Source organism: Lichenostomus cassidix, chromosome 3 (genome assembly GCF_008360975.1).
Source record: "Lichenostomus cassidix isolate B80296 chromosome 3, HeHo_3.0, whole genome shotgun sequence".
Classification (NCBI taxonomy): Eukaryota; Metazoa; Chordata; class Aves; order Passeriformes; family Meliphagidae; genus Lichenostomus; species Lichenostomus cassidix.
In genome coordinates, this window is record NC_139483.1 from 98,096,766 (window position 1) to 98,113,958 (window position 17,193).

Here is a 17,193-nt window from a genome sequence, read left to right on the forward strand (position 1 = left end):
AATCTGTGTATTTCCCATACATCAGATGCCTTTAGATACACATGGTCCCAGGTTGATATGCAGTGTCCATACAGCTTAAATGTACCCATCTGCACTGGTAATTTCTCAGGGCAGGGGAGGATGATGGAGTTTGGCATGTCAACCTAAAATGTGTTCATTTGGGCTAGAAAAATGGTTATTTTGTGTTTATAAGGGGCTTACTTAATGCCCCTTAAATGTGTATGTTATCAACTACATCTTTCATCAATGAAAACAAAGCTTAGCAAGCTGTGTTATCCTTATTCCCTCTATTGACGCTTATGTTCCTAAAATTCGAGTTTTACAAGGCCAGATTGTGAATCTCATGTGCCTTTCACCAAAATGCTCTTGTGAGCAGTGGCTTATGAACCCCTCCTCTTCCCCAGCCCTGCAGCTACGATGGGATCTGTGTTGTAAACCTGCTTAGTTTGTACTTCTGATTTCTGTACTGGGACCTGAATATTCAGTGGATCTGTTTTTGAGAGGCTGAAAAATGAAACAAAACTCTTCCTCTGAGGACAGAGGGGAGTATGAGATGGATGACAGTAATACCATGTGTGTAAAATCCAGGTAATTTTGAGCTGTCTCTTTAAATTGTACTTAAAATTGGATTTTCTTGTCTTCTTGTTTCAGGTAACACCCGGACAGGGTGTGAGTAAAAAACCACTTGATACTCGAGGCTGTTTGCCATAGTTAATATGTCTTTCTCCTGGGTAGTCCCTTTGGGTAGTGCTTTCAAAATCATGAAGCTCCTGCAGCCTTTTGGGGTAGCTTGGGCTCCTGATGCACTTTTGCTAGCAGAGATTAGAGTAGTCAGGTGTTTGTACATCACATTTTTTGATGCTTTAATGGTCTGTATTCCTCCTTGCCTTTTCAAGTTCAGGTGAATCCATTGTTTCAGTTTGGGAATTTATGTGATCTACACCAGGTGAAAGTACATCTCCAGAGTGTAACAGCTCCTGTATGGAGCCTTACCGTGCTCTGGCTGTGTCAGTTCATGTTTAACATGTAGTTAGAGACAGATTGGAAAGCAGACCAGTGCTGAGCCTGATAGGCATTTTCCAAAATGCAATGTGTGGCCAGTGGCATGTGGATGGCTTCAGGATAAAGTATGAAACAAAAATGTGTATGAACATGCCTGAAAGTAGCTTGAATTTTACCCCAGCTGAGCACATCTGGCAGTGAGGGTGCTGGCCAGGGAACTGGGGAGTAGGCGTTTGGGTGCTCTCCTGCTAGGATACCACAGACTCTGATGCAGCAAGCTGCTTACCTGTGTTTCTGCCTGTAAGCACATAAGCAGCTCTGGGCAGGGGAGAGGAGGGAGGCAGACACACAGTGGGACATGTACTCGTGTCAGGGCCACCCTGGCAGGACACCTGCATGGACAGCAGTGTCAGGGGCCTTGTGCCTCTGTGTTTCAGGGTGCTGCTGGGCTGACTGTGCTGGGAGGTTGGAGCTGGGATGTGAGCAGGGCTCTTGGAGCTGGGAGGGCTGTCTCTGTCCTGGGTGCAATGCAGGGAGGCTGTGGTGCTGGCATTGCTGTATCCTCTGTGCTGTTGTGGAGGAGCACATATGTGTCTGTGACCCGTGGCCAAGGAAGGCAGAGGATGGGACATGAAATGGTGTGAACATCATTTCAGAAACTGCCTGTGGCTTGCATAGACATGGGGCTCTGAGGCTGGAACAGGGCTCCTCGCTTTTCTGGTCCAGAGCTGGTGTGTTTGATGCAACATGAAAGTGAAACCTTTTGCAGCCAGACTGACAGATCTGTCCTACCAAACTGGCTTTGAGAAACATTCCATTTTTAAACTGAAAGCTGAGTTGAAATCTCTGTAACCTTTATGTTTGTGGGAAGGAGGGTCCCCTTGAATGGGAGGTTGCAAGAAGTCCTGGAGTGTTGAGCTTCTGAACATATCTCAGGATCACCTGTGGCAAGACGTAGAAATCAGGGAATGTTCTTGCCATTAGTGTTGGGATATTTGTTGGAAATAGGCTGTGTGTTCTGTGCACAGAGCAAAGCCATGGGCATCTCCCTTTGACCTGGCTCTGGGATCTTCTCCATCACTAGAACAGACCCACTCACCAGGATCTCCTCATCCTTGAGTCCTGGTGCCTTCTAGCACAGCTCCATCTCTACTGCCCTTGTCAGCATTTCCCTGCCTTCTCTGTAGCCCACCTGTGTCTCCATATCCAGGGTCCCATGGGATCACCCTTCCTGTGAACATTCAGGCTCTGCAGGAAGGAAAAAAGCCATCAGCAGGGCCAGGCTGAGCACTGGAGGAGGAGAAGGGAGCAGGCAAGATAAGTGGGAATTTGAGGCTGTTTTCTTCTTCCCCTGGGCATCATCGGCATTACAGCCTTGAGAATCTGCCTTGTTTCAGAATTCAAAATCAAGTCCTCTTGGGGAAAGGGAGCGGTTCTGTTAACTTTTCCTGTTACCTTTCCCTGGTGTCTGGAGGGAGCTGCCAGGGCCAAATGCCTGCCATACATAAAACTATACCGTGGGTGCAGGGAGGGGAGACGGAAGTGCAATTAAATGGAAAATGTGTCTTAAAAAATAACAAATGGGGAGCACAATAGCAAATGAAGTACCTTTTGTGAGTAGCTTATGTAACAAAGTAATTGAAAATAATTCATTATGGTTTAATGTGTCCTTAATCAGAGCTTCCACTTTTTTCCTTAACCACCTTTAAAAATGTTATTTGAGTCTTTGTCTTTTATATTTTTTTTATAAATAGGTTTTACTGACGTTTTCTGTGTTGAGACTTTCCTATGTTGTATTGTATGTTTGCTTTCCATATACATTGTTTGCTCATTCAAGGATGTTAAGAAAAAAGTCCCAAAATGAATGTGCAACACTGCTGCTCATCTGTGTTTGTTTTAGTGAATGAATCTTCTGCGTGAGTGCACACAAGCTTTGGGATTGTTCACTTTTCAAAAACTTCTAAAATTCAAACTTTTCCTTAATTCTTTACTGTCATGGGGAAAGTTTAAAAGCAGGCTTTCCTTTTTTAAAAGTTAACTATTAGCCAAGATTTCCAAGCTGGAAGATAGAGGGGCTCTATAATTGCCCTTTTTTCCCCATTGTGCACTGTGCTCCCCCAAGCACCACCTGCCTTCTCCATTTTGTAGAGATGCTGCTATATAGCATGAAAAAGAAGTGTCTCCTAATGCAAGTATCTCGTGTTGATTCACTGCTATACAACTGTTCATCCCCTAAGAGTGTGGGATTACAAAGCATTATCATGCTCAGATTGACTCAGGTAGTGCTATTTTTATTTAAGCTGTATTAAGGTATCGTTGTGAATCTTTGGTCTTGCAGCATGGGTGTAATACGATTTACTATTTTTATAAAAAATCAACATGGCTGTACAAATCCTGTCCATGGCAAGAGCTGCAAAGATTAGTCATGAACTCAAAACTTTTTTTTTCCCCTTTTCTCTACAATGAGTTGCTAAGTTTTTAATTTTCTTGTGACATCCATCATATTAGTCAGGCTTGGAATAAAATAAGAGGGTGCTTTGGCTTATGGTGTCGGGGACTTGGTACTTGCTGGGAGAAGCTTTGGTATAGGTGGGGGGCTTTGGTGTGAGAGGAAGCAAGGTGTGGGGATGCTCAGTGGAATTAGCTGGGCAGTCACCAAGGGAATGCTGTGGGTTTCACCCACCTGAGCCCTTGAGGAGCCATCTAATTCGAGCAAATGAGACCTCCCATGACCAGCAGTTCTGTCCCTCCACATTGCTGGCTTTTATATTAGGCCCCACCAATCTTAATTAAAAAAAAATGGTAATTTGGCATGGATCCTTACCTTGCTCAGCTCCTTCTCGTTACCCTGTAGCAGCTTGGTACCTTGGTAATGCATCCTTACTTTCTGACTGCATCCTAGGGCTGAGGTTGGCTAAGGGATGCAGTCAGAAATATCTACAGACAGCGTGTCTATCCAGTTGGATCCCTGCAGGTTGGATAGACTGCCAGCTATTGTTTCCAGAGGGGAGGGGGAAAAATCATGGCCTTTCTTGAAAAGGGAGTGCAATGAGATGAGGTATGATTTTCCTCAATTGGGACAAATATGAAGTTGATCGAAATAAGTTCCTTTGCAATGGGTCTGAGTGGAGTTACCACTAAAAAGTCAGCATGGTTTGCAAAGATGGTGGGTGCAAAAACTACTTCACAACATTGCTTTGGTGATTTAGCAATTGCATAGGAGAGTTACAGTAGCCCAGGGAATGTTTCCTGTGAGCTGCTTGGATGCAGCTCCCTTTTTGGGGAACTCGGTAGAAAGGACATTGCCATCCCTAAGCTTCCCACCTCCAGGATTCACTGGGATGGGGGCTGCTCCAGGGCAGGGAATGCAGCACTATCTCCTGAGGAGGGATTTCTAAGAATCTTTCTGACCTTCATTGGCATTTGGAAGGACAGGTGATGGAGGCAGAGGCTGAATGTGGGTATCCCTCTGGGCTTTGTCTCCCAGGACAGCCTGGCTGATGAACAGCTTAATTGCTCTAATTGGCTCATGGCACTCAAAGGCAGCAGGATCCTGGTGGGAATGCCACCACAAGCAGCAGCCATGGTTGTCTTGAATGTGGTCTGCAGTTGTGTGAGTATGAACATACAGAGAGACAAAATGAGCATTTCCATCCCCATCAAGCCTTCATTTGAAATGAAGGAAGCATTTAATAATGGGGATTTTTACAGCCTTCTCCTTAATTCTCAGGAATGCAGAATAACATTCAATAACTGCTTGACTACTACCTTACACAGAAAAAAACCCTAGTAGTCGTGGCTGGATGCTCCACAGTTTGGTGTGGGCAGCACAGCATGAAGGGGTGAGAAGATGCTGTGGGTTTGCCAGTGCAGCTCCACAGCCAAGCTCTTGCACAGTCCTGTTTCCTGCTTACCACAAGCTGTTGTATTAGGTATGGAAATCAGCTGGTGAAGTCTGATCTCTATTGTACCATTTCGGGTAGAGGAACATAAACTGCCAATTTTGCTGTAATAAAATACGTAGATAATTTTGACATGGGATGCACACTGGGTCTGAGAATAGCCATGCTAGAAGGAAGAGAAAAAATTATGTTAATTAAAAATTGGACTATATGGTTGCTCTAGGTCTTTTTCCAACTAAACTGCTCCATTCTATTCACGTGCAGACAGGATTGGAGAGCTGGAAGAAGACTGGGCTGTAGATCCCAGCTGTAGCTGTGTTCCTGCTTTGGTGTGGGAGTTGTGGGAGAGATTTTCTTTGCTAGGTGCTTGTTAACTGGCTGGCTATCTTACACACTAAAGCCCAAGAATTAATTGTCTCAATATTGATTTTATCAGTAAATGGAATGTAGTAAATCTGTTATGGTAAAGATGAAGTGGATTAAACTACAGAATTTTTCATTCTACCAAAAAATCATATTTGGCTTTCATTGAATTTCAAAGGGAATATAATTTGTCATTTTATTCAGTGAAATGCCATGGGAAAAATAATTTAGGAAAAAATGTTACTTTTCGTAATTTGGGGAGAAAATTTCATTTAAGGGATTTACCATCCAAAAATTATTTTATGGCACATCAGTATTAAGACATATATCCTTATGGGTGTATTTCATGTCTCATTGCTTATTATTTACTATTACTATTTGTCAGAATAGTTAATTATCTAGTTCTGATAATTTATACTGGAATCACTAAGGCAGGTTGTTTTTAAATCCTTCTTTTCTAGGTAAAAATATCTTCTCTCTAAATGATGATGAAATACTTTAACACTGTAACAAAGAGCACAGTAGATAGGTATGTTAATATAAGTGTCTGAAAATAGAAACTTCAGAATGTAAAATCTTGGACTCATTGGTTTCAGAATATGCCAAGAATATCTTCCCTGAGTCTTCATGTGTTTTCTAACTGTTTTGAATCTGAAAAAAAGAGCTTTTTTTCTTTAGTTTTGCTTGGGGTTTGGTTGGTTATTTAAGTTTGACCAAGTACTGTTCATAGACTCTGCTCTTCAGTCACAGAGTGAGGTAAGAAGATTAAATGGTCCCTGTTCTCCACTACAAAGATAGTGGGAGATGAATTTACCTGCAAAGTGGCAGCTGAGTGGAGGACTGATAGAAGACAGCAGGTGCAAAAGGCATTTCACAGCAGGCAGGTACTAAGTTATGTATTTTGTGCAGTACCTGGGAAATTACTTCGGAGTGTCCTCCTGAATCAGTGTGTTTTAAAGATCATAGGCTGGGACTCTAGGAAAAGGAGTTTGGTTTTGCAAGTTATCTCATTCTTCAGTTGTTTCCAGATGATTAACAACTTTGTGGTAGTGTTCCCCTGCAGCCATGTTTTCTCTGCACCCTGGATAAGGTGTGACTTAGTAGGAGAGTGCACCTTACCATGCTTTCCATCCCTTCTGAATCCTTCCCTTGATGATAAAGGATATCTAAATAAATGTAAAAGTTTTATTTTATTTCTCATTGCATCTCAAGCATCCTTCTCCCAAGCTCTGCAAGATGCCCCACTCGGGGATGATGTTGTCTCTGCCTGGACACCCAGGCATCCTGGGGGAATGGAGCAGCGCCCATGCAGAACACAGGATTTGTTACGCCTAAACACAAGCCAAAACTTGTAAGAAGTGGTTTAATAATGGGAATATCAGCAGACCCCTGAGTATAATGCTGCTGTTGTATGCTTTCATAAATCTAAGGTTTAGGGATGACAGTTATGATGCATGGCATTGGGAGCATGTGAGACAGCAGTCGTTAGACAAAAATGGGCTTTTAAACTAATGACAGCTGCCTAAATGGTTTTGCAGTGAAACAGATTCCCTGAGGCTACCATTCTTCAAATACAGGTCCTATTGACTTTAAAAAAACACAGGAAAATATTTTGGTTTGGTGCTGTAGTACTGCTTTTACATTCTTCCCAGAGGTCAAGCTGTAAAGTGTTTACTAGGCTTTAAACTGGAGGTGTTAGAATATAATGAATGGCAATGTTTTCAGTAATTCATTCACTGTTATTCCACTGAATTAAGCCATGTGCAATCCCAAGGACTCACACCTATTCCAAGATGGGTTTACAAATTAGTATGGAGACACTTTTCTCCATCTAAACTCAGCTTAGTGTTTAACCCAATAGGTAGTTCTGCACAATGTCTCTGTTACACAGAATTTTATCCAAATGTCTTCATCAAAACCTGTTCCAACTCCTGCTGGTTTAAAATTGTACACAATAAAGCAGTGTGTTGTCTTGTCTCCTTTGAGGACATCATTCCCAGCCTAAAGCTGAAGGTCTAATGATGCATGTTTTGCTTTTTCCTTCACGCCAGAGGTCCTGACAGACAGTCGCTACCCATATCTGAAATGCATTGGCCAGTTTCCTGGAAGACACATTTTAAGCAGGTTGATGGTTGCAGAAGACCAACCTTTTCTCAGTCAACCACTTTCGCATCATTTTAACTTTTGCTATTCCCCTGCCCAGGCTTGGTTTCTTCCTGAAAGAGCTTGTTTGGCTTCTGTCTCCCTGTCCCACTTGTTCTTCACCTTTATCAGAACTCATGGGGTTTTTTTGTTCCTCCTTTTATTACCAGGAATAGAGAAGAGGACAGAATAACCCAGACTGTGAAAGGGTGTCAGATAACAGAATTTGGTTGTTTTGTGTCCTGTCTCTTCATACCATACACAACTTGAAACCCACTTCATTCTCTCTAAACCCATCTTCAGCCTGGGACTGGCCTTGCTTGCTGAATAACTCCAGATAATTTCAAATTTATAAAGCAAGCAGTTCCACTAGAAATGCATGTGAAATCTGTTGAGAGCGGTCATATTTTACTTTTTCACTGTCATGGGATGGCAGTTTAAAGCTAATGTTTCTAGGAGCCCTGCAAGACTGAGCAGAGGTTAGGAAGGATGGGATGGAGGGTGGGCCAGAGGTCCAGAAGTTTCCTGACAAGTCAGTGATGTTGAGCACAGCTTTCAGAACCTGACAAGTTCTCTTGTGAACATCACCAGCAGTCTTGGCTCTCTGCAGGCTTTGGCTCTCCTGTGAGACCTGGATATTTTACTACTCTTTCCACCACCTTTCTTGTTTGCCTCCATAGTCTGTCCCAACCACAAAAGTGCTTTCTGTGGGTAGTTCTTCATGGAAGAGGAGGGCTGTCTAGCTGTGGTGACTTCAGCCATATTCCCCTCTTCCTAGGGAGTCACATTCTCTTTTTCCTAGGGAATATGCTTGAGTTAGGAGAGAAGAGTGAGTTATATTACTAAAACATGAACATTTGAACAGATGGCCGACCTCTGTAACACCAAGAACTGTTTAATTTTAGAAATTTGCAGGCTGTTTCAAGTTTGTCATGCTCCTTACAACCATCTGAGCATAGATACACAATGATTTATTAGCTTACTGCAAAGCTTTGTTGTTTAATTTCCCTGCCATTTGAAACACTGAGCTTTAGGTGGAATGAGCAGGATCCTGGATCATTGATGGGATTGGTGCTCCCTTAGTGACAACTTCTTAAAACCACTGAAAGCTGAGGGAGAAGAGATGCTTCTGGTCATGGTGGAAGGAGCTCAGCTCCTCTGCTTTGCTCACTTCCCCAGCATGCTCAACCCCAGCACAGACAGGGGCCGTGGAACAGATAATTGTGGGCAGGGAGGAGACAGATGATCATCGTGCCCCAAATCACTTAAACGTCTTAAGAGTCTACCCTGGCCTGTCTGAACGAGCCAACTAATCTTCCAGTGAGCTGCACAAGTGAGCACTGAGTTATATATGGTACAAAGAGGCAGATGACACAAAATGATCAAATTCCCCTATCTACCTCTACCACAGCAAAAACTGTGCACCCTTTGCCTGCTTAGTAGTAGCAGAACACCACTGTTTGAAGAAAACAGTTTCTGGCTAACTTTTGAAAACAGGTGGTATAGGCCAAATGGATGGTGGCTGGGTGCCAAAATTCTTGGAGAAATTATTTGAATGAAAAGGTATTCGACTAGATCAGTGGTTCGCAATGTTTTTTGTGAGATTGCAGCCAATTCCCAGGAAGTGTGCCTTCAGACACCTGTGTGGCAATTTGAAAGAGCAGTATCTTCATGGTAACCCCACATTAAGTCTTTGGTGCTGTCCTGGAGACCTGCTGGGATGAGTGATGCCAAGAGTTCCATCTGGGATTCAGTGAGTCAGTGCTGGAGGAATAACTGTGAAGCACTTGAAAAATGTCTTTCTAAGGAGTGTACCACGTTAGTCCACCAAAACGTAGGAGAAAAAATAAATATATCATTGCAGCATGTATTTCTTTTATAGACATCTGGCTTATCACTACAGTTGGCTTTTCTTAATTACTGCTAATGCTTCTGCAGGCTGTGCAGTTGGGAATGGAATGTGGCTGGCCCAGAGTCAGGGTGCAGCAGCTTTTATCGGGGCCACTCGGAGACAGACCATCTGCAAAATGTATTTATTTTTTTCTTGGTCATCTTCTCTAAATAAAAATGTGATGCTGTGAGAATGTCCGTTCCATCCTATTGCTTCACTCCACCAAAGTTGCCATTTTCTGACAAACTGTTTTTGAAAGTTATATTTGGCAAATGTCTGTTTACTTAATTCCTCTCCTGTCATTGCTGCTTGTCCATGAAACCCAAAATCTCTTCTCATGCAAGCTCAGCTGTAGCTCAGTTTCAGAGCATTCTTTAGACTGTAGTTGGTTTCTTCTCATTAATTTCTCTTGTAGCTCCCTTTCTCCAATGATGGAGAAGCTGCAGGTACTTCATATTTGATGAAGGCAAATCCAGTGCCTGCTGAGCCCAGGGCTGTTAGAAGCTGTGAGAGCTGCGTGGTCAGGGTTCCTTGCTTACCCCAAGTGTTGGGGCTTCAGCACCCTTGGCACCCTGTAGCTATGACACAGGAGTGTAACAGGGATTAGCTTTGGAGGAGCGAGTGTCTTCTGCCTGCAGAAAACCATGTGAAGGTCCTACTGGCTTAGGTCTTTAGCCAACAAAGGAGACTTCATCACTACCTTCAACAAAATTGGCTTGTCAGGAGAAGACTTGGAAGAATTAGCCTTATTTCTTTTTTGTTTTCTTTTTTGTTTTCTTTTTCTCTTTTTCTCTTTTTCTCTTTTTTTTTATCTTTTTTCTTTTTTTCTCTTTTTCTCTTTTTTTCTCTTTTTCTCTTTTTCTCTTCTTTTTCTCTTCTTTTTCTCTTCTTTTTCTCTTCTTTTTCTCTTCTTTTTCTCTTTTTCTCTTTTTCTCTTTTTCTCTTTTTCTCTTTTTCTCTTTCTCGTTCTCTTTCTTGTTCTCTTTTCTCTTTTTCTCTTTTTTTTCTTTTTTAAGAAAAGTAATTTCCTTGGTCATGGTGCCCTCTCTGAAGTGAACTTAGCTGCTTGGTACATTAGGTTTTGTTTTAGAAATAAAATCGTACTTCATCATAGAGCTCTATTCAATACTGTGCTGTTCAAATCACTGGGCAAAAGGGGGTAGTCCCTCTGTGATATTGGTTTTACTGGCATTTTACTGCATTTTATTGGCATTTTTAAAAAACTGATAAACTTAAGGCTTTCCCTGAAAAAAGTGAGATTATTCAAGTCATTACATGCTTATCATAGTTACAGTGATGTAATCCAGTTTTGGCCACCCTTGCCGAGCAGTGGGTGTTTCTGGAGGAAGGCACAGCATAGGGACTGTAGTTAGAAGGACAAATGCAATTACAAGGGCAAACAGTTGTTTATATTCTATAAAATTGGTACTCATTGCTCTCAGGTTCACCTTCCTTGCCTTCAGGTTTTCTCATTAGAAACAGTTTCTGTAAATACTATCTGTTCCTTTCCCCTTGGAGAGCTCTCAAATAGCTGGGCTGGAATTAGTGTCTGGGTAATCAATAAACTTCAATCCACATGATGGGGGTTTTTCCTTTAAGTTGGTTCTTTCTGTACTGGAGAAACCGTGTCTAAAGCAAATGTAAAATGAAGAAGGGTTAGATTTTACTTGACTCACTGTTACTATATGCACTTATAATTTTGCAATATGAATGTCTTCCAAAACAATTATAGTTATTGCTAGGTTGACACTAAATGATTAATCTACTACCAGACAGCCAGTGCAGTAGTGTCTTTGAAACAATTTCTGAGCCTCTTCCCTGCTGTTCTTTCCCTGCAAGTCTGATTTAAAGATAAGACACTGACAGTAAAATAAATTGTGATATGTGGACTGGTTCTTTTTCAGTCTCCTCCTTTGCTTCAGCACTGTGCTTCTCTCTTCTACTGAAAAGTGTGTAAAGAAAGGCTCTGAAGTCTGCCCTCAGCCAGAACATCCAGTCTTGTATTTCATTTGAGGCATGTGCTTAAATTATCTTGGGGTTGGTTGGATTTATTTGTGCACTTAAGCGCATGTTTAATCTGGATACACAATGGTACTTGAAAGATTTTGTCGATGGGAGGTCACTAGTGTTTTGCTTTATGTTAGTGGCATCAGGTGCAGAGCATGTGAAAATACTCATTGATCATCTCATTGTCTGGAGCAGTCTTTGTAATAGGAATACTTGCTTATATTCTGGCTTTCTTCTCAGAAGGTCTCTGCTTTTGGCTATGTAGTGTGGAGAGAGAACTTCCCATGCTTATAAGGAGTTGAATCTGCAGCTGAATTTAGGGAGGTGACTAAAGACTGTAAATCCAGTAGTTTCCAAGAGAAAATGCAAGACCACAAAAAAGATTCCAGATTGGTTCTTCATGCATTCTATAAACTTGTAAATTTTTAACATTTTTACAGCTACAAATCATAACACTATGTACAATGCTGCATAGAGACAACTGACTCAGAGGAAACGTCCAACACCTGCTGATTCTGTGGACCTGCCTGTGTGCTAGTTCTGGTTTTAATTGTCTTTCTGTTTAAAGAGGTGTCCTCAAATGTGACCTAAGGTTAGAGGTTAAGCTGTTCCTCATTACTCTGAATAGCAATGATACATTTGGTTGTATGTGCTGTTGAGCAAGCTTGGAGCTGATGAGCAGCAGTGGAGCTGGGCATAAGTCATGGGGTTACTCACAGCTTCTTAACCTTTTCCTTAAGGTGTTTTGGTTAATAATACAATGTAATAACAATTCTGGACAATAATAGGTTTGCTTCTCTGGCTTGCATGGTGCCAACTCTGTTGTTGCAGAGGTTTTGAGTTTAACTCTCAGTAAACATCAGGCAAAAAAGCCAGTTGCTGTGTGCATGGTTGACCACGACTTGATGAAGCTACTGCACATTTTGTCTGCACTTGGAAATATTTTCTTCTCTCTCAAAGGCAACTCTATGCTCAGACAGCGACGCTTTCATTGGAGAATGAGAAAATTTGACAGTGGCTCCTACTGCCCACTTTTACAGTCCCAGCTTTCTCAGGTACATGAACCACCTTTCTTAATTCCATATAGTGGAAGAAACTATTCCTGCAGGGCTTATAAATTATGTAGTTTGTGTTTGCTCAGGATGCAGAAGTTTGGGAGTGAACTCCAGGGAGATATCTGTGCTATGTTAAGATTATTCAGAGCAAAGCTTGGTTTTGGTCTTAATGCATTTGCTCCCAAATTTTAGTAAGTAAACATGAGACAGACTGCTCCAAGCCAGTAATAGAGTGTTACTGTTTTGGTGGGGTAGCTGTGGTGCCTCTTCAAAAATTACTCAAATAACCAGTGCCTATAGATAAGTAGTCTCCCCTCCTCTCAACCTCCAAGTGTGGGAGACCTCTGCTGAGGTCAGGAAGAGGGATGCAAGGGGAGCACCAAGAGCATCCTTGCCTCTGGGTGCTGTGGGATGAGGCTACAGGTGGCAATTGATCTCATTTAATCTTATTTTTAAGATATTTTTCTGCACACATTGTGAGATTCTACCTCATCATCCTGTTGTTTAGGTTTCTCTGTGAGCTGGTTGTGGTCAGCATGTTTCAAAATAGCAGATTTCATGAGGCTGTGTTGGTAGTAAATGTTGTTACAGCGAGGAGGGAGTACACTTCAGCCCAAACAAATTGGTTCCCTCTTGGGTGCTTGCCCTGCAGAGTGGCTGTTCACCTCCCTCCAACTAGAAACTGCCACACTTTCAGGTTCAATTTGATCATGGGCTGTTTAATAATTTGAAGGGTTTTTTTGTAAGTGTCATGGGTTTATTTTTTCCATCTACTGTTCCCCATCCTGATACAGTTACAGCAAAAGCTCCTCTCCCTTCTTGTGCTTTTAAGATACGTCAGCCAAGTGCTGTAAGTTTCCACTTTCCTTTATCTTTTAAAAAAAACTTGTTTCATTGAAGAACATTTTGATCTTTGTTCTTTATTTCTATTTGCATGATCTAATTCAGTTTGACTTTGGCAGTTTCTCTTTACCCCTTTGTTTCCTGACCTCTGACACAGCTGTCTTTGATGCACAGCCCTTCCTTTCCATTCCTCACATACACTCTACTTAGTTCCTAAAAATCCCTTTTTTAGTGATATTTTCTTTTCCTCCAGCTAGACTGGGACTCATTGCCTAGATATCTCCACTACTTTGTTTGGAGTTGATCAGTACCAATTATTTTTTTTTCATCTTTGCCATACAGATATTCTAATCTTCTTACAAGTGTGTTCTTGAGCACTTCAGTCTAGTTAACTTCCATACCTAGTTCCTTGGATTCCTCAAAGCTTATGGGAAATTGAAAAGATGAGTTTTTGTGTTTCCCTAAATCACCTCTCCATGATTACAGTCGCCTCCAGAGTTGCTCTCATTGAGCACTTACTGCTATTTACAGTGTCTAATTTGGAATTGCCATTTTCTAGTTCAGCAGCTGGAGGATTACAATTGCTGTCTTCTGCTTCCAGGAATAGCTGTGGTCAGCTCTTTACGTTAATAGTGGGTTCTTCAGTTGAGTATTTTGGGAAGTTGCCGTCCTACAGTAAGATAAGCCCTGTTGGCACTTCTGCCTTGCTGTGGACCTTGCAATCTGCACTGCACTGCCCTGAAGACTCTGTAGGGTGTAGGATAACTTGTGCTGTTGTCCCTCCTTCTTCCATGCAGTGTTGACCCCATACCACTGCTGCCCTTTGGAATTTCTTATTCTGCTCACTGATTTTTCTCTTGCAGTGTCCTTTCTCCTGGTATCAATATGTTAATCCATGCTCTTGTTTCTTGCTCATCATCTGTGCATTTCTGGCTAATTATCTAACATCCTATCTGACTGCTGCTATTAATGTTTGTACACTCTTTGCTCTCCTAAGTTTGGATATTATGCACTTTTTTTGTCCACATTTACTAATCCCCGTATCAATTTTTTAAAACCAGATGTGGGAATTAACTGATTTTCTTGATTATACTGTATCTATAGGTGACTTTTTCTGTAGTTAAAAACTCCTGGCTATGCCTGCTATGATCACAGAAGAACGTGTCTCAGACACAGAGAAATGTCCTTTTTTCCGGTGGTGGAATACCCTAAAACTTTCCTTCCAGTGTCAGCTTTTGAACCATATGGATGACATTAACTTGTAATAGCTTTTCCTCCCTTTTGTAGCATCAAAGGTCCTCAGGGATGATGCTCAGAGTCTAAGCCTGGTCTCCCCAGGCTCCCTCTACAGCCTAGAGGGAGGTAGACACCACCAGAGAGCATCTAAAATAGGCTCCTGCTCCAAATTGCCTTCGTGGTCTACTGGCAGAAGGACTATCCTCTTCTGGGCTAAATTTAGTCCTGAGCCTGGTTCATGCCTGTGGTTGAGTTCTCCATCTACACACTGAGAGCAAGAGCCCTTCTCTTACTGGAAGGCCTGAGATAAACCTCTGGGGGGAAAAGGAACTACAATACTCTTTATAAGAAGAAGCGAATGAAGTGATGTAAATAAACAGAGAGCTGAGGACAGTACGGTGGAGCAGCCAGGGGACACAGGATGGAAAAATGGCAAAGTGGAATACAATGGAGAAGAGTCAGGCATCCAACACGAGCTGTGGCCTTGCAATCAGACGCAGCAGAAGGACTTTACTGGTGCAAAGATATCTTGCAGCATCTTTCCAAGTAGGAAAAATGAGTCCAGATTGCTGTGGCTAAAGAATTATTGTTTTATTTCCCATTAAGAGGGTAGACACAAAATCAGATTTCCACTCTGAGTTGTCTTGTATTTTTAGCCTGTGATTGGATTGCAAATGCACACTGGATATTTACATTTCTGGAAGCAGGCTCTGGTGCTGTTGTCTTAACCAGGATCCAAGTTAATTTGCTGAGCTTCCAGATGGGAGCCATTCGTTTTCTCTATTACACATTTGCAGGAATGCTTAATTTAATCTAGATTTTCTAGCTCAGTAATTTGCCTATTTTAACATTCAAGCATTTTCCCTATCTCCCCCTCTGCTTTTTTTTTTCCTTGTGCAGAATAAAGAAAATGGGTTTTGCAAAAGGAGCCACCTGTCCATCATCCCTCCAGTGTGGAAGCTCTTGGGGAGCTGATTGTATTTCCATCTCCTACAAAAGGCTTCCTAAGAGGTGCAGGACATAGCTGGTAGAGCCTCTTAGCCCTGTTCCACTTGGTTTGTTGAGGTTCATTACATTTTGCTGTCTTCTTTGTTTTAAACTATTTAATGATCACTTTATTCTGTTCTAGTGCATGTGCTGAATGTAGATGTTGCTACACTATTGGCTCTTTCTCTGTTGTGGATAGATAAGGATATTTACAGGAGGAGGTTCATAATTTTCCTTAGCAACATTCAGCCTCCAGTGCATTGAGTGGCTTGTGATTATATTATAGCCATTTCTTTAATGAAATTTTGAACTACATGTCTCTTTGCAATCACTTCTGCCTGGCGTTCTTAGATAGCCATGCAAGCACTAAGTGCATCATTGCTGTGGCCTATAGAGCATTCTGAAGGAGCAGATGAGGTGTAGACAGGTAATGCTAGCTCATGAGTGAGCCCTTTTCTTCACTGCTGCATTTTTCATAACAGCTAACACTGTGGTAGGAAAAAATGATGCACCATGTTCTAGCTACTTTAGTTTCAGAATGAGTGCATTGAACCAGCTTGAGGTCAACTTTATTATTTCTTCTTCTTGTGTTACAAATTCCCAGTGCTCCGAACAGCCAAATGTCATTCCAGAAAAACACAGAAGTACTGCACAGAGAGTTGCATCCCTAAATCCTGGATGCATAGCATGCCCAGAGTGACAGGCACAACTGAGAGCTCGTCTTGAGCAGGTCAGGTCAGCACTGTGCAATACTTAGCACGTGGATGGACATGCACAATGGCCCTGAATGATTCCTGTGTTGCTTGTGGTGATGGAGCAGCTGAAGGAATCTGGGATTGGCAGGGAATATGCAATAGACATTTGTCCTACACCATTCCTTGCTGAGGAAAGTTGCCTGTGAAGCAGTGATGATGGGAATGACATAAGGTACCAGAAAACACCTTTTTGTTCTTCATCTGTGAAACATCCTGGTCTGGGACTCAGGCCCCAAGGTGCTGGGGTGATGTTTTCAGCCAAGTGGTGCCCAACCCTTGCAACTTTGGAGCAAAGTGGGGTAGCTGGCTATGCAGTCAGCTACTTAGGCCCTTGGTACTTGCACATTTTGGGCATGGATGGGTACAGGCTTGAAGGGTCAGGGCAAAACTTGGACATGATTCCCAGCACCACTGGCAGGCTGTTAAGCACCACAAAGGCAAAAGTGATGTAGTGGAAATGTTACAGTAAAAGATTATTTGGTTAACAGTTCTCAGGTCAGGCTCTCAGGTAAGACAGTAACCCAAACAGGGTGGGATTTCTTTAGGAAGAATAAAGTAGTATAAGAGATGTTTAAATTCTTGTCTTACATATTTGTTTGAAGACAATAAAAAGTCATTAGTGGGAGAACTGGTTTAATTTACTTACAGGAACTGCACTGACATTATATACTTGAGTAGGAAAATAATGTTTTACATTATTTGGCATAAAAATTATATTATATATTTTATTAGAGCACTGTTTTTTATTTTTTACTATGACTGTAAAAAAAGGATGAATATAAAAAAAAAATAAATTGTATTTTTAATACGTTTTTAATAAGTTCTGAAATGTAGCTGGGAGATAAGCTTGTTGCATAGAAAAGTCATCCTGGAAGTTTTGTCCCTATTATGCTGTGCATCCAAACTCATTACGACCCTCTAGGAGTTTCTCAGAGTCTTTTCCTGCCTTAGTGTGACCAGGGCACTGAAAACACAGGATTATCCCCTGTGCTCCCCCCAGTCACAGTGGT

General features: G+C 41.9%; 1 protein-coding gene across 3 annotated transcripts in view; it reads left to right on the forward strand.

Moving 5' to 3' along the window:
- Positions 1–17,193, forward strand: part of HPCAL1 (hippocalcin like 1) — a 63,413-nt gene that overhangs the window by 16,325 nt on the left and 29,895 nt on the right. The gene's annotated exons all lie outside the window — the stretch shown is intronic.